Below are 26,026 nucleotides of genomic sequence, written 5' to 3'. Positions count from 1 at the left end.
ACAAAGATCTTAAATATTAAGGTAGTAGATTGGGTACGGAAACAAAGTAGAACTGATCAAACCCCAGACCTCGAAAGTTGGGCAATTTCTTATTGGTTTCTTAAGCCTCATACACACGGTCGGACTTTGTACAAACTTTTCCGTGGACTTTTGTACAAAGGGCGTGGTCCACAAGTTTGTATTGCATACACACGGTCGGACTTTTTGACAACAAACACGAACGTAGTGACGTCACAACGTACTGACGCCACTTCAAAAGAGGGTGTTCAATAACTCCAGCGCCACCTTTGGTCAACTTCTGTATTGTAGTCTGATCTTTTGCATTGGTTCTGAGCATGCGTGTTTGTACCTTGTACAAAAGTCCGATGCTTTTGCGTACACACGGTCGGACTTTGCTCCATCGGACTTTTGTTGCCAGAAAGTTTGTCCGTTCGCACAGCCAACAAAAGTCCCATGAAAACAGAAAAAGTTTGTCCGATGGAGCGTACACACGGTCGGATGTTGCTCCAAAACAGCTAATTTGCATGTTTGTTGTCAAAAAGTCCGACCGTGTGTATGGGCCTTTATTCACTGCATTGTGAAATAAAAGTTACACCTGTCCGGTACTTCTTCCTCAAAAGCCTTATTCATCTTCGATATGTTAAATATTTTTAGAAATGACATCACTGCGAACTTGTATATATACAGTATCTCACAAAAGTGAGTACACCCCTCACATTTTTGTAAATATTTTATTATACCTTTTCATGTGACAACACTGAAGAAATGACACTTTGCTACAATGTAAAGTAGTGAGTGTACAGCTTGTATAACAGTGTAAATTTGCTGTCCCCTCAAAATAACTCAACACACAGCTATTAATGTCTAAACCACTGGCAACAAAAGTGAGTACACCCCTAAGTGAAAATGTCCAAGTTAGGGCCAATTAGACATTTTCTCTCTTTCTGGTGTCATGTGACTTGTTAGTGTTGCAAGGTCTCAGGTGTGAATGGGGAGCAGGTGTGTTTGGTGTTATCGCTCTCACTTTCACATACTGGTCACTGGAAGTTCAACATGACACCTCATGGCAAAGAACTCTGAGGATCTAAAAAAAAGAATTGTTGCTCTACATAAAGATGGCCTAGGATATAAGAAGATTGCCAAGACCCTGAAACTGAAATGCAGCATGGTGGCCAAGACCATACAGTGATTTAACAGGACAGGTTCCACTCAGAACAGGCCTCGCCTTGGTCAACCAAAGAAGTTGGGTGCATGTGCTCAGCGTCATATCCAGAAGCTGTCTTTGGGAAATAGACGTATGAGCGCTGCCAGCATTGTACATACTATATATATATATATATATATATATATATATATATATATATATATATATATATATATATATATATATATATATATTATTTTTTGCTCTCCTAAAAGTACTCACAGATAGCAAGGATAACTTGCCACAAATTTGTGGCAGTGTTGAATTGTAAGTTTGTTAACTTGTTGTATATTTTCACTGTCAATTTGTACACTTGCAGAGCACTTGAAGCACAAGTTCTAATAAACACTTTTTCAATTTGCAGCAAATTTGTGTGGCAAGTCTCTAGCAAGAGCAAAGTTGTAGTGCTGAGTCTACAGAAAGAGCTCTGCAATTCTACAGCATGAAAATTCAGCCACAGTGCACCCTGGGGTGGGATTGTACAACATAACTGAACCAGAACTTGCAAAATGTTTGCAAATAAAGTTGACCTGGAATCATGCAATTGTGCAACAAACTTGTTAAGCCTGACGAGTCTAGCAATAGCGTAGCAAGTCATTTTCAAACTTCCAGCATAATTGTTTGCTATCTGTGCTATTGTTGCTCTAGCTGAATCTGCCTTTACTTAAACCCATTTTCAGAGTGGGACTCTTGCTCTCTGTGTGTGGAGGCAGTCGTCTCTCTGCAGAGGTCAGACATACCCCTTTCTGAGAACTCTGTGCTAAATCATGAATGCCGCTCAAGCTAGGGAAACCAAACTCCCAGAATCACCAGAGAAAAAGGTGCAGACTTTCAAAAGTGCTCATCCGAAGTGATGCATGTATAAAATCATAGAAGGCCTGCACTTCCATCCAGCCAACCTAGTGTACACTTGAACACGGCCTCAACTCATAGGTCTCCATCAATGCCATGCTCCCGACATGTTTCGTTCGACTATTTATAAGTGGGCAGAGTGAAGCATGCCAGGGGTGTGGCTTTAGTGGAGACCCATGAGCTGAGGCTATTTTCAAGTATGCAGTAGGTTGGCTGGATGGGCATGTAGTGTTTCTTTGATTTTACACCCCTTTCTGATTCAGTGTTTCGATTCAGCTGCAATGTATTTAGCTGATTTAAAGTAACATTTTAATTGGTTCTTAATACTGGAATAGTATGTATGAATGCAGTAATTTAAGTTGTTGAATGTTGATTCTCCGTTTACATTTTTCATAGTAGAGACAGAGAAATTGATTTACTAAAAGCAATTAGGCTGTTCACTTGGTAAGTAAAGTTGCACTTTGCATGTTAATTTTCCCCAAGGCATAGCAAATGTGGTAACATTTCACTTTGTAAAGAATACCCAATCACGCGTAAGGAAAATAGGTAAAAAAAAAACACAAAACGCATTTTTGCTTGCACATGATTGGATAAAGCCAGTTATCTGAGCTTCACCATATTCACTAAGTTCTGGAAAAAAATTCACATGGAAGAGACAGAAAGTACAAAAGACTCTTATTACAGCTTCCAAACTAAAGAACTGCTTCCCAGGTTCCTGAGTCTTAGAAAAAGCCTGACAGCCCTCAGAGAAGATGGTTCTGAAAGCGACATCAGTAAATGTCTAAAGAAGCACACGGCACAGGAAGGAATCACTCAAGGACTCTAAGCACAACCGTGAGATTTCCAGGACAGGGTAAAATAATTCCAAAGTATTTTGTTAGTTGGATAAGTCATGGGCTGCAGATCTATTTGAGAGTAATTGTCAATTCAGAGATTTTTATTTTATTTTGTAGTGATGCGCAAAAACAAAAACCAGTTAGTGAACAAAACGTTCCTGTGTTCAGTACACAAAATATTTTATAGGGTGTTGTCCTTTTTCTGATTAAAGGTAAAACCTAAAACATACAAAACCCCACAAAAATGGGACTTTTAAGGCAGATATGACAATCATGAGCATTTCAATAAAAGGCTAGTGTGCCAAATGTGCCAAAAGTTCCACAGAGTATACAAATACATACACAAAACACTATATGAATGTCATTACATAAACAGGGCTAAAAGTCTTAAAACCCCAATATGTCCATAATATATAAAAACATATATATGTAGAATGCCTGTCATGGCTTGACTTTTTATAGAGATATTAGGACAAAACTCAGCGCGCTTTGGAAAAAAAACTTCTTCGGGGTATAAAGCAGGGGTATGCCATGTCTAGTAGGAAGCAATCAAATTATTCAGTATATCAATCACATTATCCAGATAGTACCAATATAATATCAACACACTCTCATATTACATAATCCATGCTATACTTACATAATAGATCAACAATAACAAAAAAAATTGAATATAGATGGTTTCAAGAATAGGGCTGCCAACAAACTGCTCATCCACCCCGGACCCAGATGAGGATACATCCCAGGGGCCAATGCACATTCACTGGGGCTGCCGGGTGTGGGACAGAGAGGGTGAGCTAGCAGGGATCCACATCAATCACGTGTATAATACATGTACTATAGGTGAGAAAGGGAAAAATCGAAAATGAAGGATCAATTTACCCATAGAAGAAAAAAGAAAAAGGGATAGGTGAAAAGAACTGAAGTAAAATACCCTTCAGGGATATATTGCATAAAAACAACAAAAAAACAAAACAAAAAGAAAAAGTACTATAGATATGAAACCAAAACTAAACTTACATACCATGTGTGAGACAGAGAAACCACCCACTCTCATCTAGATGTCAGTAATGAATGAACCTAGCCTTACCTAGCATATATGTGCTAATTAGTTATCAGTGAGGGGCACCTGCTTAATGAGACAATTGATTACTAGTGGTGATTGCGTCCAGAAGGGAGCACGGGTGCCACCCTCTCTCTCCAGCCACCCCCTCTATCACCAATAGATAGATTCATGCATTGCATTAATCTATCCATGGCCGCCACTGCCACCCCCTTTTCAGGCACCCGGCCCCCTTTTGGGCACCACGCTCCTAAATGGCAGCAGCGAGGGCGTCAAAAAAGGTAAACAGCAAGCGCCATGCTTGGGGCTTGCGGAATGTTCCCTTTCCTAACACTGAACTGCCTCTCCGCTAATCAGGTGCTCGGGTCTGCTACTCGTCACCTGATTGGCTGAAATGACAGGCGCTGTGATTGGATGCCTATCAGGTGTCCAATCATAGAAGTGGACAGGAGAAGACATCGAGGACATGGAGGAGCATGGAGGATACCGCCCACCATCACCCGCTGCCCCACCGAGACAGGGTAAGTGCCGGGCAGATGAGGGCACAGTGGCAGCATTTGATAGGCACAGTGGGAGCATTTGATGGGCACAGTGGCAGCATTTGATGGCACAGTGGCAGCGTTTGATGGGCACAGTGACGTTTGATGTGCATAGTGGCAGTATTTTATGGGCACAGTGGCAGCATTTGATGGAACTGTGGCAGCGGTTAATGGGCATAGTGGCAGTATTTGATGGCACAGTCGCAGCGTTTGATGGCACAGTGGCTGCATTTGATGGCGCTGGTCCTGGCTGGAGAATCAGAAAAACTGGCCTATGCGTTTTCGGGAAGTCCCGCTTCATCAGGGCCTTAGATTGCAGCCCAAATTTGTACATATACTGCAAAGATATAAAAGCATATTCTTTACAAATAATGTATATAAACATTAACAAATAATTATATTACCAAGACATATTAAACATTAAAAACGTTTAATATACTGAGTTATGATGCTTTCAATTTTTGTAATGGTATCCTAATAGAGCTTGTTACATATACCACAGCATGTCATGGGCAAAAAGAGTGATCAGTGATAATACTATACACTGACACTGTACTAATGACACTGGCTGGGAGGGTCTTAACATCTAGGTGTTAACTGTGTGCCTAATAAGGTGTAATGTGTGCTTCTTTTACTTTATTGCTGGTTGTTTTGTCTCCCTGCTTTTCAGGGAGAAGAAAGATCCAGATTGCTGTTCATAGTACACAGAGTTCTGTGTTTTTAGCCACAGCTGATCAGCTGACTTCTGCCAAAATCATTGGCTAAAATCAGCTGCTGAACTCATGTCGCGTCCAATCACAGCATGAGTCTGGTGGGGAGCACACGCATGCGCCCCCTGAACACAGAGGAAAGCCGAAACATACAAGTACTTCACCTGGCTTGGGGCTATCGTCCGCAACTGTGGGCAGGCAGCAAGTGGTTATAAACAAAAATAAGCATACAAAAAAAAAAAAGGAAAGAGATATTTGTGCTGTGGAGGGAAGGAAGGTTGGAGAGGGGGGATTTTTTTTTCCAGGGTGAAGATCTGCTTTAACTGTGGGGTTGATTTATGAAAACTGGAGAGTGCAAAATCTGGTGCAGCTCTGAATAGAAACCAATCAGCTTGCAGATTTTTTTTTTGTCAAGTTATAAGCTGATTGGCTACCATGCACAGCTGCACCAGATTTTGAGCTCTCCAGTTTTAGTAAATGAACCCCTATGTGTGACACCAGTGTGAATGCTTTTTTTATTTCATGTTCTCTGTCCTTGGTGCTGAACCCATCTGAACTACCCCCGTGTCTGACAAAAATTCTATACAATTGGCTAGTGAGTTCTTTGGACACTAACATGTGATTTATACATTATGAATGAATGTATAAATAAAAAAGAAAAACTGCAAAATATATAATAGTAATAATGGAATGTAATAGCGGGTGCATTGATTTAAATTACCGATGGCACAAACTAGCGTAATGTAAAACACATGTTATTATAAATTATTCATTATTTGTTCAAAGTTCATGACACTGAAAAATCTGTTTACTCTGTGGCATGAATAAAAAAAATATCTAAATGTGATTTTAATTTCTTATATTATGTTGCTAAATAGATGGAAATAACTACCATTCATCGACCTTTGATACTGCTATATTAAATTTTGAAATAAAAATTCTAAAAAGCGCCAATGTGGTCTTAACCACTTAAGCCCCGGAAGATTTTACCTCCTTCCTGACCAGAGCATTTTTTTGCGATTCGGCTCTGTGCCAGTTTAGCTGACAATTGCGCAGTCATGCGACATGGTACCCAAACAAAATTGACGTCCTTTTTGTTCCAACAAATAGAGCTTTCTTTTGGTGGTATTTGATCACCTCTAATTTTTTGCACTATAAACAAAAAAATTTTTTGTACATTTTGAAAAAAAAAGCAATTTTGTTTTACTTTTTGCTATAATAAATATCCCCAAAAAATATAAAAAAACACATTTCTTCCACACTTTAGGCAGATATATATTCTTCTACATATGTTTGGTAAAACAAATCACAATAAGTGTATATTGATTGGTTTGCACAAAATAGGGGATAGATTTATCGCATTTTTATTATTATTATTTTTTTTACTAATAATGGCGGTGATCTGAGATTTTTTATTGCGACTGCAACATTATGGCGGACACATTGGACACTTTTGACACTATTTTGGGACCCTTGTCATTTATACAGCGATCAAAGCTACAAATAGTCACTGGCAGGGAAGGGGTTTAAACACTAGGGGATAATCAAGGGGTTAAGTGTGTCTTAGGGAGGTGTTCTAACTGTAGGGGGGGTGGGCTCACTACAACATGGCAGAGATCATGATGACAGGGAGCAGTAGATCTCTGTCATGTTGCTAGGCAGAACAGGGAAATGCCTTGTTTACATCTCCCTGTTCTGCCTCTCCTCACCACAATCATGGGCCACCAGCAAACATAGAGTTTGCGGGACCTGCGGGAACACTCCCGTGATGCGTACATGCCCGATAGGTGGCAAATTCAAAGGGGTGTACAGGTATGCCCATTTTCCTGCCTGTGCCACTCTGCCAACTTACATCTGTGTGTGGTGGTCAGCAAGTGGTTAAAGAAGAACTACAGTCTGCTCACATAATTTGTAATAAAAACATCTTTGCTATTCTGAAGCTTCCCTCCAACCACTTTGCATATTATTTTATATATACTGTGATTCTGTACTTGCCAAATATGCTGTAGAAATCTCCCTCCACTGAGTCTGGCTGCATCCATTTTAACTGTGGGCAGCTGAAGCTGCTGCCTGTTCACTTGCTGGATTTACACAGACCCACAGAGGCACACCGCCAGCTCTGCAGCCCTGCAGCTCTCATTGACCCTCGTATGACTCAGCCCTTCCTGGCAAACTCTCACGACAGTTAGAGCGAGAGCTGTGCATGATGTCATAAGCCTAGGTGAATGACCAGACAAGAAACAGGAAGTGAGGTGTATAAGGGATTTAGTGGTAGAAAAAAATTGTTTTACTATCCAAAGTTAAAACAACGAGGGCAGAAGATTTAATAGATGAAAAAATGACTGAAGATCTGCTTTAAGGGGATGGTAACACTTTTCCAATGTCAGTTACTTAGGACATCATCTGCTTACATTGCGGGTCACACGGTTCCCCCATCAACACAGACAGTGCTGACAGGGGGATCCCTCCTGCGGGAGGGCTGCGAGCAGGCAGGGAAAGACATCCCCGTCGGGAGAAGACAGTGATTATTGCTAGCAGCTATAGCAGCCTAGCTCGAGAGTGCGCCCGCGCAAGTGCCTCTATAGCACACGGTTTGCTGAGGGGGCACTCGTAAGAAGTAGGAGCAGATAGTTCCATCAGGGGACTCCAAAAGAAGAGGCAAGGGACTGCTGTGTGCAGCATCACTGCACAGAGCAGGAAAGTACAACCTCGTTTTTATTTAAAAATAATAGGCTTTGATATCACTTTAAGGGTTGAATGGCACACTGGATCCCTAGATTAGTGTAAGGTTGCAAAGGCTTCAGTGGTATTCAGTGATGAAGAAAGGAGACATTCTAGGACATCTTTTACTGCACTCAGCTAATAGCACAGAAAAACTGCAGCGTGTTATATTTTGTTAGCACTCCCTGAGCACACTATGAAGTTAGGGATTGGCCTCATATACCTTTGCTTTTATTTAGTTGCTTTGTCCTACTGTAAGATTCACCTTGTGAAGTTCAGCAATACTTTAAAATGTGGTCCGCTAAACAAAATATGATTTAAAATGGGATTTGTAGTTTCCCTAACGTAACACATTTAATTCTTTGCTAGGTGAATTCTCTGTGCCTTGCATCTTTGTTCACACAATGAAACTCAGTTGTAATTATATGTGAGAAATGTATAGTGTATCTAAACCAAAGCATTTTAAATATTGCAGCTTACGGTTTTTAGATGAGGTAGCTGCATTTGTTTTCTTTTTTAATGCTTTTTACACTTTATTATCACCTACCCTGTTTCCCCGAAAATAAGACCCAATGTGATTGTCGGTGTTGGCTGCAATATAAGCCCTACCCCCCAAATAAGCTCTACCCTGTTTCCCCAAAAATAAGCCCTACCCAGAAAATAAGACCTACAAGGGCTTTAACTAGGGCTTATTTGGGGGGGTAGGGTCATGCAGCAGATGAAAGACATCATGCTTACATCTCTTTGACATTGTAATGCCGCGTACACACGGTCGAACTGTTTGACGTACTTAGTCCGTTGAAACACATTTCAGCGGACAATCCGCTCGTGTGTGGGCTTCAGCGGACTTTTTCAGCGTGCAGTCCAGAGTCTTAAGATTTTCGGATTTTCCAAAAATCTGTCCGTCGTACTTTGGTTTCAGCGGACAATACGGTCGTCAGTATGCTAGTTCGACGGACTAAGAATGGCGCATGCCCAGAAAGGATTTACACAGCGGAAGGGTGCTTTGCTGTGTCTTGGACTTCCTATTTCTAGTCCCGTCGTACGTGCTGTACACGTCATCGCGCACGCTTTCGACGGACTGTTTGTGCATCCGTGTGTGGTCAAGTCCGTTCAGTGGAAAGTACGACGGATTGTCCGTCGGATTGTATGACAGACTAAGTACGTCAAGCGGTTCGACCGTGTGTACGCGGCATAAGATGTCCAGCAGTGCCATCAACACAGAACTGGTGGAAACCAGTGAGGGACGTAAGTACATCCATCTACTGTCCAGAGAAGTCTGGCCAGAAGTGGTCTTCATTGAAAAATTGTGGCCAAAAAAACATACCTCAAATGTTAAAACAAGGCTCAACAGTAACTGGGGTGTAGAAATATGGCAACAGGTGCTCTGGACTAATGAGTTACATTTTAAATATTTGGCTAAAGCAAGAGGCAGTTTGTTTGTCGAAGGGCTGGAGAGTGGTAAAATAATGAGTGTCTGCAGAGAAAGCATGGTGGAGGTTCCTTGCAAGTTTGGGGCTGCATTTCTGCAAATGTAGCTGAAGATTTGGCCAGGAATCAGGATCAATGGTTTCCTCAATGCTGAGAAATACAGGCAGATACTTATCTATCATGCCACATCATCAAGGAGGAGTGTGATTGGTCCCAAACTTATTCTGCAGCAGGACAACAACCAGAAATATACAGCCGATGTCATAAAAAATTTCACTGTAATGAAGAACAAAAAGTCTGGGAAGTCATGGCTTGGCCACCACAGAACCGTGATCTCACCATCATCGAGTCTGTCTGGGATTACATGAAGAGACAGAAGGATTTGAGGCAACCTACATCCACAGATGTGTGTTTAGTTCCGCAAGATGTTTGGAACAACATACCTACCGAGTTCCTTCATAAACGGTGTGCAAGTGTACCTAGAAGAATTAATGCTGTTTAGAAAGCAAAGAGTGGTCCCACCAAATATTGATTTGATTTGGATTTCTCTTCTGTTCATTTACTTTCCTTTTTGTTTACATTGTGTCTGTTTCTGATAGCATCCTTTATTTACATACTTTTTCACACCTGCCTAAAACTTTTTTCACAGTAGTGTTTTTATATACAGTATATATATTTATATATATATATATATATATATATATATAATGGATTTACATACAGTATGCTTTACTCTATGCTCTACCTGTTTTTAAAGTAGTCCCTTAATCCCAAGACTTTCTGTAATGTCAGCATCTTTTATTTTTGTCAAAAACTCTGAGGGCTTGTTAATACCCGCCCACATGTTAAAATGTGTTTTGTGTGCCCTGGTGCTCAGCCTGCATTGATCAATACAGATCAACTGAGCTGCTGTGAATTAGCCCCAACAGAAGCAGACTGTAGCAGTGGTTTTCTCCGTTTGGTACACATACTACCATGGTTACTTTTGGCAAGTTCAATCGTTGCACCTGCTTGCCTAATGTCACTAAATAAATTGATTTTAAGATTTAGTCAATGGCATCTAATACTAAACAAACTGGATTCGTTATATTTGGTAATGCTAAAGGCATAAGGGATTGCTGGGAACACACTAAGACACTTTAATTAGTACTTGGCAATATATGGAAAGACTCTAAAATGTTTGTGAGATACACTAACACACGCAAGGGAGTACTTGGTAAATAATTGTTGTAGCAATTGGTTTCATAATGCAATAAAGTTGAGAGACGGCATCATATTGTGGATATTGATGCTGCTGGATGCCTACTACAGATTTTCCTTGATGTACTTGAGCAATCTCTGAGTATAATAGTTCTTGTGGACCTACATGGCTTTCTGGTGCTGTACAACATTTGTATTGGCTTCCGCTGTTTGTGTATATCCTGGGTTGCACCTTTTTGCTATCACAAATCAACTCAACTTGTGGTTCCTGATGAGAATCTGATATTTCTTTTACTTTACATTTTAGGAAGCCTATACAATCTGTGAAGACCCTCAAAATGCATTGACTTAAATTATATAAGGTCCTAACAAACTGTGGGGAAGTCCTTTGACCCAAACTGCCTTAGTGGCCCTGTCGTAAATTTTGGAGCTGCCTCATGAAAGAATAATATACTACCCTCGTAGACTTCCTTTATTAAAGCGGGATTCCGCTGCCGTTTTTTGTTTTTTTTACCTGTGTCACTGGTGGGCGATTCCTACGGTGTCTTTGCAGTCACGATCGGTGTCTTTTTAACCCCCGGCGTGACGATTTCATTGCTAAGGAAAACTTTTAAAAAAGCAGTCCGGCGGTTTCCATTTTCACTGTGGGCATTTGAAGCCCACAGGCATTTACTTCCTGGATGCGATGATGCTGAGCTCCCAGCATCCACCGCTCCATCTCGCACATGCTCATTGAGTGTCCTCTTTGTTTTCCTTCCTCTTGCCTTGTGTGCTATAGTGGTAATGGCAGATAGAGCTGCCTGCCCACTTTCAAAATGGCAATTTCGGACATGCCCTCGTCACGTGACCGGCGTCCTCCTTCCGAAATCTCACGAGATTTCGGCATGACTGTCCCCCACTGATTCCTGGGAAATAGCTAAAAAAAGTTCCCAGGGACCATTGCAAAGCCGATAAACACGCCTACTCCCACGGGAGGAGAGCCCGGAAGTCGGCATAAACATTAAAAATAAAAGGTAAATACTGCATATTATTTTATTTCAATGGTCATAACTGCATCTATGTTCCAAAGCCATTTGAATAAGATGAACTTGCAATTTTCTGTACAAAACCGCTTTAAAGAGGAACCAAATAAAATTTAGAATTCAGCACCCCCCACTTAGGGTCACGAGTGGTCTTCCATATATTTCTAAATTTAAATCCACCTCCTGGTTTCAAGATGGTCTGTGTCCATTGAGTATTTCCCTAGACAGGAACAGCTGTACAGTTTACCATATGTAAAGTGTTTGCAAATCAAAAATGGCACATACATTTGTTTACACTAATGCTTCTGATTTTTTATTGCAATTTCCCAGGAACAATAGCTCTTTATAAAATCTCAAAGAAAAATAATTCGCTCAGAAAACTCAATTTCATCTGTGATTGAAAAGATATTTTCTGATATTACTTGCAACATCTTAACTCATCAGACTTGATTGGAATGTTCAGGGGCTCTCGAGTGTAAACTATTACAGTGATTGGTGTGCATAAATAGTGAATTACCTGCCCGAGGGGCCTCAGGCATATTGAAAGCAGAACTTTGTAAGCTTGTAAAAAAACTTTTTTTTTTTACAATTCTGTATTACTGAATTGTTGGGAGATTATGCTACCTAATCTCTTTGTTAAATTATTATGCGAATCTCCAGGCAAGTAGCTACATACACAGTTAATACACTACCGGCAAAAGGTTTAACCACTTTCAGACCGGACAAATTTGCTGGTCAAAGACCAGACCACTTTTTGTGATTCGGCACTGCGTCGCTTTAACTGACAATTGCGCGGTCGTGCGACGTGGCTCCCAAACAAAATTGATGTCCTTTTTTTCCCACAAATAGAGCTTTCTTTTGGTGGTATTTGATCACCCCTGCGGTTTTTATTTTTTGCGCTATAAACAAAAATAGAGCGACAATTTTGAAAAAAACGCATTATTTTTTACTTTTTGTTATAATAAATATCCCCCAAAAATATATAAAAAAAAACATTTTTTCCCCTCAGTTTAGGCTGATACGTATTTTTCTACATATTTTTGGTTAAAAAAAACGCAATAAGCGATTATTGATTGGTTTGCGCAAAAGTTATAGCGTTTACAAAATAGGGATAGTTTTATAGCATTTTTATTAATATTTTTTTATTATTTTTTTTTAATAGTAATGGCGGGCGATCAGCGATTTTTATTGTGACTGCAACATTGTGGGGGACCCATCGGACATTTTTGACACATTTTTGGGACCATTGTCATTTATACAGTAATCACTGCTATATAAATGCAGTGATTCCTGTGTAAATGACACTGGCAGTGAAGGAGTTAACCAGTGGGTGGCAGTGTAGGGGTTAAGTGTTCCTAGGGGTGTGTTACTAACTGTGGGGGGGTTGGGCTTTCATTTAGTGAACACTGATCTCTGCTCCAATCACATGGAGCAGAGATCAGCGTCACTAGTTACTAGGCAGAATGGAGAAATGCTGTTAACAACGGCATTTCTTCATTTGGCCGCTCCGTGAGACGATCGCGGGTATGCCCACGGCGATCGAGTCCGCGGGTCCCACGACCGCACTCACGGGGGCCCCGACCAGCGCGGGAGCGTGCCGCCGGCGGCGCGCTCCCGATGGCAGGGCGGCAAATTTAAAGGGACATACATGTACGCCCATTTGCCTGCTTGTGCCATTCTGTCAACGTACATCGGCGTGCGCTGATCGGCAAGTGGTTAAGGACACTCCTATTTTTTCATTTTTTTTTTCATTTCCTTAAATTTTTTTTTGGGTTGGGTGAACTTTTGTTTACCTGTTACCCTTATTCATCGGACTTGATCTGGTTAAATTTAAAATACAAACAAGAAAAATGGTGGTGTTCTAAAACTTTTGTCTAGTATGCACATGTATCAATACATTGATTGGGTCATCAACCTGCTCACTTTGCATTCCTCAGTTTAATGCAAAGTCTTGGCATTGGATCAACAAGAGTGCTGGAGAGTCCTACTTACTGTTGGCTTCCCTTCTAGTTTCTGATTCTTAAACTAGCTGTATTTAACAATACACGATATACCTTGGAAAAAAAGGCTTGCATTTGCAGTCAGTGTGAGATCGTTTTGAATAGAAAAGGAAATATTGATTACGCTCAGTGTCAAAAAACTAACAACCACGAGAAACCAATAGACATCAACTAAGATAGTGACAGCAGCACTCACTGAACTCCCACATTCAGATAAAAACATCAACAACATAATTGTGTTGTGCTATCAAACACAGTGCTAATAAACTAGTAATGCAACTCAATGACATAAGAATATTACAAAAATATCACCATGTGAAAATCAATTCATCAAAAGTATGAAAAGATGATCATTTAATAAAGTAAACGGTGCAAAATCAGTCAAAATAAAAAATGATCGGTGCAAGAAAATTCTTGAAATAAATGTGTATGTCGCCCCAATCTTCTTATGTTCAAGAATTTTCTTGCATCGATCACTTCTTATTTGGACTGATTTTGCACCGTGCACATTATTAAATGATCATCTTTGGACACTTTTGATGAATTGATTTTCACATGAGATAGTTTTGGGCTGATTCTGTTTGCCTTCACTTTGACTTATATGGGGGAAAAAAATGCAGTTCACATATCAGACATGTTTCCAAAATGATGTGACAAGCAAGTGCAGCAATACATAACATACAAAAAACAGTCAATACAGTATGAAAAAGTGGAGCCCCAAGATCCTCATAGGCATCACTACTTCAAGTATCTGCTTTAACTTAAAATTAGGCTTCAGAGACAACTTTATCTTTTGACAGTGCCTTGCACCCATAGTTGATTGTTTGCTTCAGTTGCACTATCAGGGACTGAAATGCTCCAGGAAAGCTCTTTTCATGCTGAGATATTTAAAATGACTACAGCTGATTACAACTGAAAGTCAAATGGCTGTGTACGCAATTGAGAAGGTGATTAGCAACAGTGCAAAAAGTATTCATGGCCCTTGAAATTTTTCACATTTTGTCATGTTGCAAACAGAAATGTAAATGTATTTTATTGGGATGTTATGTAATAGACCAACACAAAGTGGCACATAATTGTGAAGTGGAGGAAAAATGATAAATGGTTTTCCAAATTTTTTACAAATAAATATCTGAAAAGTGTGGCGTGCATTTGTATTCAGGCCCCCCTGAGTCAATACTTTGTAGAACCACCTTTTTGGGGATGTCTCCACCAGCTTTGCACACCTAGAGGGTGAATTTTTTCCTTCTTCTTTGCAAAATAGCTCAAGCTCTGTCAGATTGGATGGAGAGTGTCTGTGAACAGCAATTTTTAAGTCTTTCCACAGATTGTCAATTGGATTTAGATCTGGACTTTGACTGGGCCATCCTAACATATGAATATGCTCTGATCTAAACAATTCCATTGTAGCTCTGGCTGTATGTTTAGGGTTGTTGTCCTGCTGGAAGGTGAACCTCCTCCCCAGTCTCAAGTCTTTTGCAGACTCTAACAGGTTTTCTTCTAAGATTTCCCAGTATTTTTTTCCATCCATCTGCCTATCATCTCTGACCAGCTTGCCTGTCCTTGCTGAAGAAAAGCATCCCCACAACATGATGCTGCCACCACCACGATTTCACGATGTGTTCAGGGTGATGAGCAGTGTTAGTTTTCCACCACACAGTGTTTTGCTTTTAGGCCAAAAAGTTACATTTTGGTCTCATCTGACCAGAGCACCTTCTTCCACATGTTTGCTGTGTCCCCCACATGGCTTCTCCAAACTGCAAATGGGACTTCTTATGGCTTTATTTCACCAATGGCTTTCTTCTTGCCACTCTTTCATAAAGACCAGATTTGTGGAGAGCACGACTAATGGTTGTCCTGTGGACAGATTCTCTCACCTGAGTTGTGGATCTCTGCAGCTCCTCCAGAGTTACCATGGGCCTCTTGGTTGCTTCTCTGATTAATGCTCTCCTTGTCTGGCCTGTAAATTTAGGTGGATGGCCATGTCTTGGTAGGTTTGCAGTTGTGCATACTTTTTCAATTTTTGGGTAATAGATTGAACGGTGCTCTGTGAGATGTTCAAAGCTTGGAATATTTTTTTTATAAACTAACCCTGTTTTAAACTTCTTCACAACTTTATCCCTGACCTGTCTGTTGTGTTCCTTGGCCTTCATGATGCTGTTTGTTCATTAAGGTTCTCTAACACAGAACAGCTGTATTTATAGTGAGATTAAATTACACACAGGTGGACTCTATTTACTAATTAGGTGATTTCTGAAGGCAATTGAATCCACCAGATTTTAGTAAGGCCCCTTTCACACATGCGGACAGCATGTCCGTATTTCATCCATCCGTTTGCGGATGAAGTACGGACATACATGCATCCCTATGGGATAGCGGGTGTCTGTGGATGCACATCTGCTGACACCCGATATCGTCCGCCTCCGCTATGGTCCGATTCTGCAGACGGAGGAAAATCCTATTTTTCTATCTGTCTGCAGAGTGGATCGGATGAACACGGACAGACGGTCCGTGCTCATCTGATCCCCATAGAGGAGAGCGGAGAGCTGGCAGGGCGGTCCCTGCACAGTGTGCGGAGACCGCCCTGTCCACAGCCGGCTTAGCGGGGACAACGGATTGAAAGGGGCCTTAGGGATATCAGAGTAAAGGGGGCTGAATACAAATGCACGCCACGCTTTTCAGATATTTATTTGTAAAAAGATTTGAAAACCATTTATAATTTTCCTTAGGCTTCACATTTATGTGCCACTTTGTGTTGGCCTATCAAATTAAATCCTATTAAAATACATTTACGTTTTTGGTTGTAACATGACAAAATGTGGAAAATTTCAAGGGGTATGAATACTATTTCAAGGCACTGTACACCTGAGTACAAGTCATTTTTAGGAGGGGGTGATCCTTTTTCCAACTTAGTGATTCTGTTTTAGATTTTTTTTTTTTTTTTTTTACACGTTAACACGTTTTTACACGTTTTTACACGTTTTTTTTTTACACGTAAGCAAGTACAGCTGGATTTAAACAAAAACTGTCTGCCTTCATTTCAGGCTGCAAAGCAACAAAATGTGATTATTTTTAAGAGGGGTGATTATTTTCTATACCCACTGTATACGGTATACCATAGTTTATATACTCCATAGTTTACATACTCCATAACTTTTCTACAGACTAAATAATATACATTGATTTGGGTTCTTTTTTACAAAAGAAATGTAGCAGAATACATTTTGGCCTAAATTTATGAAGAAAAAAAAAAAAAACGCAGGATTAAAAACAAAAAAATTATTGGTCTTTTTTCATTTATTTAGCAAACAGTAAAAAAAACCAGTGGTGATTAAATACCACCATAAGAAAGTGCTAGTAATATTTTATTGATACAAATACTAAAAACGGGTAAAGCCAGATATGAAAAAAGTATATCACATATTGACAAAAAATTGGTTTGTACATTGAACTATGCACGTAACACTGATAATGTAACACCCTCACTAATACAGAAGAGCGAGGGTGTATAGTACATTCATCCTTATAGTGTGCCTGTTGTCCTCCACATCAGTGAGTCTCAATCTTTTTTCAGTCAAGGCACCCATTAAAAATTATGTACAATCTCTAGTCATGCTCCAAAATTCTAGACAGTCTTGAGACACCCCATTCTAAAATGTAAAAACTATTCTAATAGTTTTACATCATTGCAGCAACATCCACAAACGTAGGAAACCAAATGCTAGAGGTGATGTATTCTTACAAAGTAAACACACTTTTGCAAATTGGTAATGACTAGTATACTAATGTTTCTTTTCTCCCAGCTACTGTGTCTTCAACACTGATGGAAAGGGGCAGGGGACAAACATGATGATATGCAGGTAACTGACATCCTCCTTATGATGATGTCATTGGTCATTAAGAGTGAAGCAGGCAGCACGAAGTTTGTAATGGTGTACAATGAAAGCCTGTGGTTTTGTGTAACTAAAAGGCAGACTTCTTCCACACGCTGGCTTGTATAGAATTTTTGGGCATTTTGTCAAGGCACCAACTGGCAACCTGGTTGAAAAGGGCTGATCTACATGTTTCACGGAAACAACTGCTTCCTCAGGAGGAATATTTTAAAAACATTGTCTGTAACGAAGCATAACAATAAACCAACAGACATAGCAAGTATACAACAGAATACAGACATACTGTTAAAGGGGGAGCCACTTGCATACTTACAGCCAATGTCTGCGAAGGGTCAAGGCAAAACCACTAAAAATGCTCCCCCAGGGTGAGCAAATAACTGTCGCACAGACAGGAGAAATATCAAAGTTATGTTTTGTTACAGACAATGTTTTTTTAAACATCCCTCCTGAAAAAGCATTTTTTTTTTTCCCACAAAACATGTAGAGGAACACATTAAGAAGATGAATGTACTATAGCCCTGGCTTTACTCTATTAGTGAGAGTGTTACAATATCAGTGTTATATATGTAGTCCAATGTGCAAACCCATTTTTGTCAATATGTGATATACTTTGTTCATATCTGTCTTTATCATTTTGTATTATTTGTATTAATAAAACATTATTAGATGTTTTAAATTTTGTTGTATGAAGTTTATGGGTATTGAGTCAATTTTCTCCCATTTCGGAGTGACCTTTGGGGGTGGTGTCCATTTTTTCTATTGTTACACTCAGATGATGATACCCCCATATTACCCCTTTGCCCATTTACACATTTGAGCGGTTCTCTAGTTACAGAGTGATACAGTGCTGAAAGGGGAATATTGGCCAGGACAGGAAGGGATCAAAGTGCCCAGTATTGCACATGTATGATTACAAATTAAGGATAGACAAAAATTTAAATTCTTTACATTAAGCTGATATCTTTTATTATTTCTAAAATTTTATAAAACAAAACTATAGTTCCCCTTTAATAATGTTTTATAGAGATGATAAAAATGATCACCAAAGCTTTTGTCAATGTTCCTGCTTTCCTTTCTCTGCTTTCAGATTATTCTCCAAGTGTTTTGTGTATACTCAATGCTATTCTCTTGTATTTTGTCTTTGCCCCCGCAGCTTTGCCTGATATACAATCAGTATTTCCGCCCCTCCTGCTATCTCTCCTATCGTAAAACCCTTTTATATAACCAAATGTGAAATTTCCTTTTATCTGAGCACAAAGGAAGACCTTTTGGCCAGTGTTAAAAAGCACTGTTAGAGAATGCAGCTCGGGGAGAGTTGATATAAAAGATAACAATATAAATCTCTATACTGCTAAGATTTGAAGCGCAGGCATCATATTTAAATAGAAAAATAGATATTTTTTGTTAGTTTTATAAATGTACAAACTGAAGTTTTTCTTTTTTATTATAAAATCCGTATTTTACAAATACCTGGTACAGCCATGGCACTCCGTTTTCACAGATTATTGGGTTTTCTAATATCAAACTGACTATTTCAGACAGGGCCCTAATTTGTTTGGCGTGAAGGAATGAGGTTCATTTTTCTTCTGACTCATAGACATTTCCCAATGTAGAAGTAAATCAATCACCACAAAACCTGTAGCTGTAACTTAGAATTCAGCGCCTGCTGGCTGCAAGTGGTAAATATGAAATATTAATACTGTATGGAATATGTCATATTTACTTAAATGAGAAGAAATTAAAACTTTTTTTTTGTTGGTCCTAAACATAATAAATATGCAAAGAAAAAAATTCCCTCTAAGATCTCATCAGTTATTTAATTTTTAAATCTTAATTTAGAAAACAGAAACCATTTATTTTGCTTTAGTAACTTAAAGCGTATCTAAACCCAAAAGCAAAAGTGTAATATATTTCAGCTTGCCAGTTTTTAGATATGGTGACTGCATTTTTTCAGGCTATTTTCTTTCTCTTTCTCTCTCTTTTGTTTGGTAATCCTGTCAGTACCACACTTCCTATTCCTGGGTGGCTATACTCACTCACCCACTGTAGCAATGGAGAGCCATGGTTGTCATCCAGGTTGTGTTGCCTTGCAGGATAAAGATGATAAAGAGCCCTGTTTGGTTAAAGCGGTCCTGTGAAGCCCCAAAACATTGGCAAAATAGGATTTTCTCACTCATTTTTATTTTTCAAACTTGTTAAGTAGGCAGTTTTCTATGAAGTCTGCCAAGGGTTTGCACTCAGCTGTTTCTGGAATGCCAATAATACATAAATAGTTTCTGCGTAGTTGATTTTCCAAGTCTTCTACACAGAGAGAATGTTGTGAGATTTTGGCAGAGGCAGAGTGCAAGTCCTGTTTGAGTAGCAGAACTTTGTCCAACAGCGTACTAATGCTGTCCTTCAAAGCTGTTGCCCACTCACACCAAATCTTTTATATATCATAACCTGATTCAGTAGATTACATCTTTCAGACCTATGAGCTGTTCTATGGCATGTGTGTGTTTAAAGAGGTATTGAAAACAGCCTCCCTTTAGCAGCACAGTGAGAATATCCCATGGTTAAGCTCAGAGGGCTGGGCCATGCCATGAAGGTGGCGTGGCCTGTCTGAAGCCCAGGCTGAGGTTGCCATACATTCAAGATTCATGGGAACTTTCTTCAATACTCAGTAATGGTAGGAGCTAGGACAAGCTCCCTCTTAAGCCAGCACTCAAAGCAGTGGACACCGAGGAATTGCATCCCTCCTAAAGCTTTTAAAAATAAAAAAATATGTTATACTTACCTGCTCTGTTGCAGTGGATTTGCACAAAGAAGCCCGGATCCTCCTCTTTCCAGGTCCCTTTTCTGTGCTCCTGGCCCATCCCTCCTGTCGAGTGCCCCCACAGCAAGCAGCTTGCTATGGGGGCACCCCAGCCGAGTCACAGCTCCCTGTGTCCATTCAGACACAGAGCCCCAGCCTGGCCTGTCCCCTCTCTATCCTGATTGGCTAGCTGACTTTGATTGACAGCGGTGGGAGCCAATGGAGCCGCTTCTGTGTCTTAGCCGATCAGGAGGGAGAGTCTCGGATGGCCGAGACACTAGTGGACATTGCTGGACAGAGATGGTGCTCAGGTAGGTATTAGGGGGGCTGCTGCACACAGAAGGCTTTTTATCTTTTAAAATCTTCTGACTTTACAACCCCTTTAAAGAGTTGCCATATGAATCTTCTGCGGTCAGGACCTCCCAGAGGGTTGATTCAGGGTCCTGTGCAGGAACGGAGTGGTAATGTCACATTCTCCACCTCCACAGTCTCCACCTCACCCACTCAGAAATCACTTTGAAAAGCATTCTCTGAATGGCTCACATGCTGAGCGGCTGATCTCCTGTATTCACATTGCATAAGGCCAGCCACTCAGAATGGGACCTGGAAGCTATTGGAGATCACTGGAGTAGTGGTGTCTACTACAGTGATATCCAGATTCCAGGGGCATCAGACAGGTATTATACATAGTTACACTGGTCCAAGCTAAACCAGTTATTATGTGAAAATATACAATGACTGGAATTCATTTCTAAAAGCAAGCCTATGTTTTGGCCATGCAGAACAAAAAACAGCTTTACTTTAATGGCCCACTCCTAGCAGCACTTACTCATCTTTCCTTTGTTCTACCTTAAATCTATTCAACTGCCGGGAATTAAAAAAATCCCCTATATGGAGGAACATATGACGTAATCCCATTCTTTTATGTTGCAGCACTGGTGCTTTGCACAGCGCTGTTAGAGTGAGGTGGGGAGAGTCATCAGTCCTTTGTTGGTTTATTGTTTGTCCTGAATGGGAAAAGCATATGCTTATTTTAAAGGCACCCTGTCACCAACTTAAAAAAATTGCAAGTGAAAGCTTACTTGGAGTGTTTCCATAAATTATTTTTTATTCACTTGCATTATGCCTGTAAACTTGCTAGAAAATCTGACTAGTCCATTCTCTAGCACAAACCTCTCACTCCTTGCAGGTAATAGTATTCTGCTCTTCTGGGTGTGTCTATCTACTCTCTCTGCTGCCCCAGCTATCCTTCCTTTCACTTCCCTACTTCACATGAGGGCTCGGATGTAAAGGAGGAGGATGCTGGGGATGGGGACGCTGATGTGGAAGGGAGGGGGGCTGAGAACTCTAATCTTGAAGGGAGTACTGAGGACTCTGATGTAAAAGGGGTGTTGAGGAAACTATACTGAAAGGTGGAGGGTTGAGGCCCCTGATGTGAAGAAGTGACCTATAATGTGAAAGGGGTGGGGTGGAGAGGCTGGGGAACTGAGAGCTCTGATGTAAAAGGGGGGGCTCCAATGTAATGTTAGACTGGGGTGTCTCGAGATTTTGCATACAGTTAAACAGTGATGCAACTGGAAAAATATTGTGAAACAGTGGTGTAGTCTAGCCTTTTTCATTCAGGGGACCCAGGCACCCTGGGGTGCCTTGAGGTTTCTTCAAGGGTGCCTTGACAAAATGCCTAAAAATTGCCCCAAAATGTTTTTCTAGTTTCACAAAGCCACAAGTTTTCATTGTACACCATTACAACCTTCTAGCTGCAAACCTCTTAACCCCCAGTGGCATCATCAGTTGATAAGGAGGATACTAGTTGCCTTCATATCATCCTTGTTTGACCCTCCCTTGCCTCTCTCCATTAGATTTGGAGTCTCATTAGCTAAGTGATGGAGAAAAACTGAGCGAGAAGAGAAACATTGAAATTACTAGTCAATACCAGTTTGCAAAAGTGTATTTGCTTTGGAAGTATAAATCACTTCTAACGTTGGGTGTCTTACATGTGGATGTTGCTGCATTATGTAAAACTATCAGAATAGTTATTACATTTTAGAATGGGGTGCCTCAAGATTATCCATAATTTAAAGGGTGACTGGACTGAAAAAAGGTTGAGAAACCATGGTTTAGACAGTGTTACCTCCAAGCCCATTGTCAGCTTCAGATGGCGCCACTGTTGGGAATACATTTGTGCTTACCTTTATATTATAGGCTGTTATGCATACAGACAGGTCTATCTCATTATATATAAGAATGCAGGACCACATACACATATACACAGAGTGTATATTACAGCCCAGAGGCGTAGCTTGAAGCTTGTGGGCTCCGATGCAAAAGTTGACCTGCCCCCCCCCCCACTACCACCCACCACTTCTACTGTGTGTGCAGATACACCCAGCGCACGCCAGAATGCTCAAAGTGGCTTAAGAGTTTAGAGTTCCTCCTTACATTAGAGGACAGTGGTCACCCCTGGAGAATCAGAGGACAGGGACCCCTGGCAGGTCATTTGGCAGAGCTCCTTCCCCATTCCAGCACTGTAAACAGCCCCCCCCCCCCACTACACGGGCCTGAAATCACATTCCTTTACACACAGTCTATCAGCCTTCACGGGGTGTAATCTGGCTTTTATGTTTCCGTTCTGATTTGGGAAATCCCCTGATCGGAACGGCAGTGTAGTTGCAGTAGGCAAATACACCCTATGCAGATCATGGTTGACTTGCTGTGTTGTAAAACAATGTGATTTCAGCCCTGTGGAGGAGGAGCAGTATAGAGTGCTGTACTGGGAAAGAAGCTCAGCAGCAGGCATAGCATCCAGGGGGGAGGGGGTGGTTAAGGGGTTTTGGGGGTGGGTGAAACTTAGATCTGGGGGGGAAAAGCCATGTGATATGAAATTTGGAGCCTGCAGCCCCTCAGGAGGTGTTTGGGGATTTGTTTTAGCAATATCTGAAGGTTTCTCTGTCAATGTTGTTAGGTGTAGGGGGAAGGTCACCTCCCGGAGGTGCGAGTCTTTTCCCCAGTTGTCAGGGAAGTGGGGTAAGTTGACATCCCCAGGTGGGGGGGGTGTTCCAGAGAATCCCAGCTAGTGACTAGAAGACACTGAGCGATGTCTTACCTCACCAGTGACATTGGTCCCCTTGTGACTACATGACAGCACTCTCCTCCTCTTAACTCGCTGAGGTGGGTTACCATTCCATGTTGCCAGCACACAGCACAGACACTTCCTCATGCTGGGCTGTTCTCACCCCATGCTCTTCTCCATTCAGGAAATGGCTCACAGCTTCTCCCCAGCCAATGAGAACAGAGGGATGTGGACTGTGGAAGGCAAAGTGGAAGCCCGATACTGGAGCATTGATGTGGGGCCCTAGGGCAGATCGGAGCTGGAATTTGTGGAGGATATGAGAATATGACAGGGAGGCTGCAGGGGACCCCTGGAGCTAGAGGCAGGGTTGCGATAGTGACCCCTGCAACCCCTTATGCTACACCCATGTGACAGCCTCTGTTTTCCTTTGCTGTGCAGGGTGGGAAGCTATTTCTGCAAAAGATGCATGCATAAGGCAGTGTATTAGAGGTCTACAGTGTTGATGTAGTATGTGTTATTTCTCTCTCTTCTCTGTATATATATATATATATATATATATATATATATATATATATATATATATATATATATGAAACAAAACATTTATACTATATACAGTATGTAACTGCTTAGCCTAATTGTGATCAGACTGGATTCCTGTTTACATGTTGGCTAAGTATGAATGAATCATTGCTATTTCAATGACATATTGTAGTACATGGTACTGTTAAATAGAGGGGCGAGGGGCAACACAGACAAGAGTACAGTACCATCTGGAGATATACCTGACAGGGTACCGTGCGTCTGTGTATTGTCTGCATGATTATAAGGCTCATAAATATGCAGATTAAAACCACAGCGGAATAACAAGAACAACATTCTTACAGCAATGATATTAAGGCTTGGAACTGACTGTGCATCAGGATCAAGTGCCAAAGTCCCAATCTTGGCCACTCTGAGTACTGACTAGATAATAATATCTTGATCACAGAAAAATGATTATGTGTGATTGCTTATTACATAGAAAACTAAATTCCTTATGTTTTTTTGTGTCCATTTGATGAATGATCATGGACATTTGATGAATATCCGATATAAATTAATAAATCAAGAATTTATGTTCATGCCCTGAAATCCATTTACCAAATGAGAAGAAAATGTTCTCTTTGCAAAGTGGATGTTTACTGAGCTTAAAGTTCAACTGTAAAAATAAATGACCACTAATGACGAGAGTATCAGTGCGTATGCTGCTGCATTTGGGAAGCTTTTATTTTTATTTAACCCGCAGTAGAGTAAATGCTCAATGTCTGTTTCGGAGACTCGCTGTTCTGGCTGGAGTATACTGACCATAGCAGGTCACTCGCTTGGCACCTTATCCATTGGGAAAATGTCTTGTTTTCTTTTGACAGCATGCAAGGCATTCTATGATTGGAGGAAGGGGGATTGTAATGGTTATCCACACCTTTTCCAATCACAGAATGTTTTGCAGTCTGTGAAAAAAATATAAAAAAATTTTCTCGATAGACAAGCTGCAGACCAAGTGACCCACTATAATCAGTTTACTCCAGCCAGAACTATGAGTCTCAGTACCAAACATCTGCTGCTTACTGTACTTTAAGGGCTGAACAAAACTACTAGTTTTCCCCAATGCAGCATTCTACACAAATGGAACACACTTCATTAGTGGTAATTTATTTCTAAAGTGCAAATGTAAAAAAAAAAGCCTTTGGCAGGAATTCAGCTTTTATGAATAAAATAAAACTGTGTTCCTTTGGAGTACCCAATCCAGTCTATAGTAAATCAAAAGAACAGGATTTTTGTTTTAATTATTGGCTGATTAAAGTGAATACAGCCTCATTGTATTCACTGATTTAAAGGATAAGGTTCCTGCTATAACATGTTACATCTGTACAGGCATACCCTGCTTTTAGGTACACAATGGGGTTTATTTACTAAAGCTGGAAAGTGAAAAAGCAGGCTTATTTCTGCATAGAAACCAATGAACTTCCAGGTTTTATTACCAAAGATTGATTGAACAAGCTGGGGTTAGAAGCTCATTGGTTTCTATGCAGAAGTGAGCCTAATTTTGCACTTTCCAACTTTAGTAAATAAACCCCATTGTGTACCTAAAAGTGGGGTATGCCTGTATTCAGGGTGTAACATGCAACAATGTTACTGATGTAGCAGCCTCAGTGTCACCCCCTCCCCTCCCTCCCCAGTCCCCATTGTGACAGTGGGCTGGGGATCCTCACCCTGCACCCGGCCACATCATTCATTCACATAGTTCTGTGAATGGGGGTACTACAACTACTGTCAGCCATTGTGGCTGGCTACTTGTATTTCTCAATGAACTATCAGGACACTGTTGAATGCTCTAGGTAGTTCACTGATGATTTTTGTCATCAGGCAGCTACACTTACAGTCTGCAGGAGCCTGACGTTGCTGAATTCACCCTAAATGGACTGCACCGCAATGCATGTTAATGTGCAAAATAATGTAACCCACCACAAATGTGTAAATCTGCCCTAAAAAAAGAGGATTTCTGTATGACATGATTGTTAAATTGTCATAGACACAGCTTCATCGTATTGACTAAACTCAGTAAACTATAGCCTCTACCCCTTTAGTAAATCAACCACGATACTCATTTTGATTGCAGTGCTATACCAATATAAAATATTTGTATGATCT

At 40.6% G+C, this 26,026-nt stretch overlaps 1 protein-coding gene across 4 annotated transcripts in view; it reads left to right on the top strand.

Moving 5' to 3' along the window:
* DPP6 (dipeptidyl peptidase like 6) overlaps positions 1-26,026 on the top strand; it is a 1,860,394-nt gene that overhangs the window by 1,659,118 nt on the left and 175,250 nt on the right. The gene's annotated exons all lie outside the window — the stretch shown is intronic.

This window comes from Lithobates pipiens, unplaced genomic scaffold (assembly GCF_037356315.1).
Source record: "Lithobates pipiens isolate NorthernLeopardFrog02 unplaced genomic scaffold, aLitPip1_a1.2 Scaffold_19, whole genome shotgun sequence".
NCBI lineage: Eukaryota > Metazoa > Chordata > Amphibia > Anura > Ranidae > Lithobates > Lithobates pipiens.
Note: the sequence above shows the minus strand (reverse complement) of the source record. Positions and strands in the feature narration are given on the sequence as shown.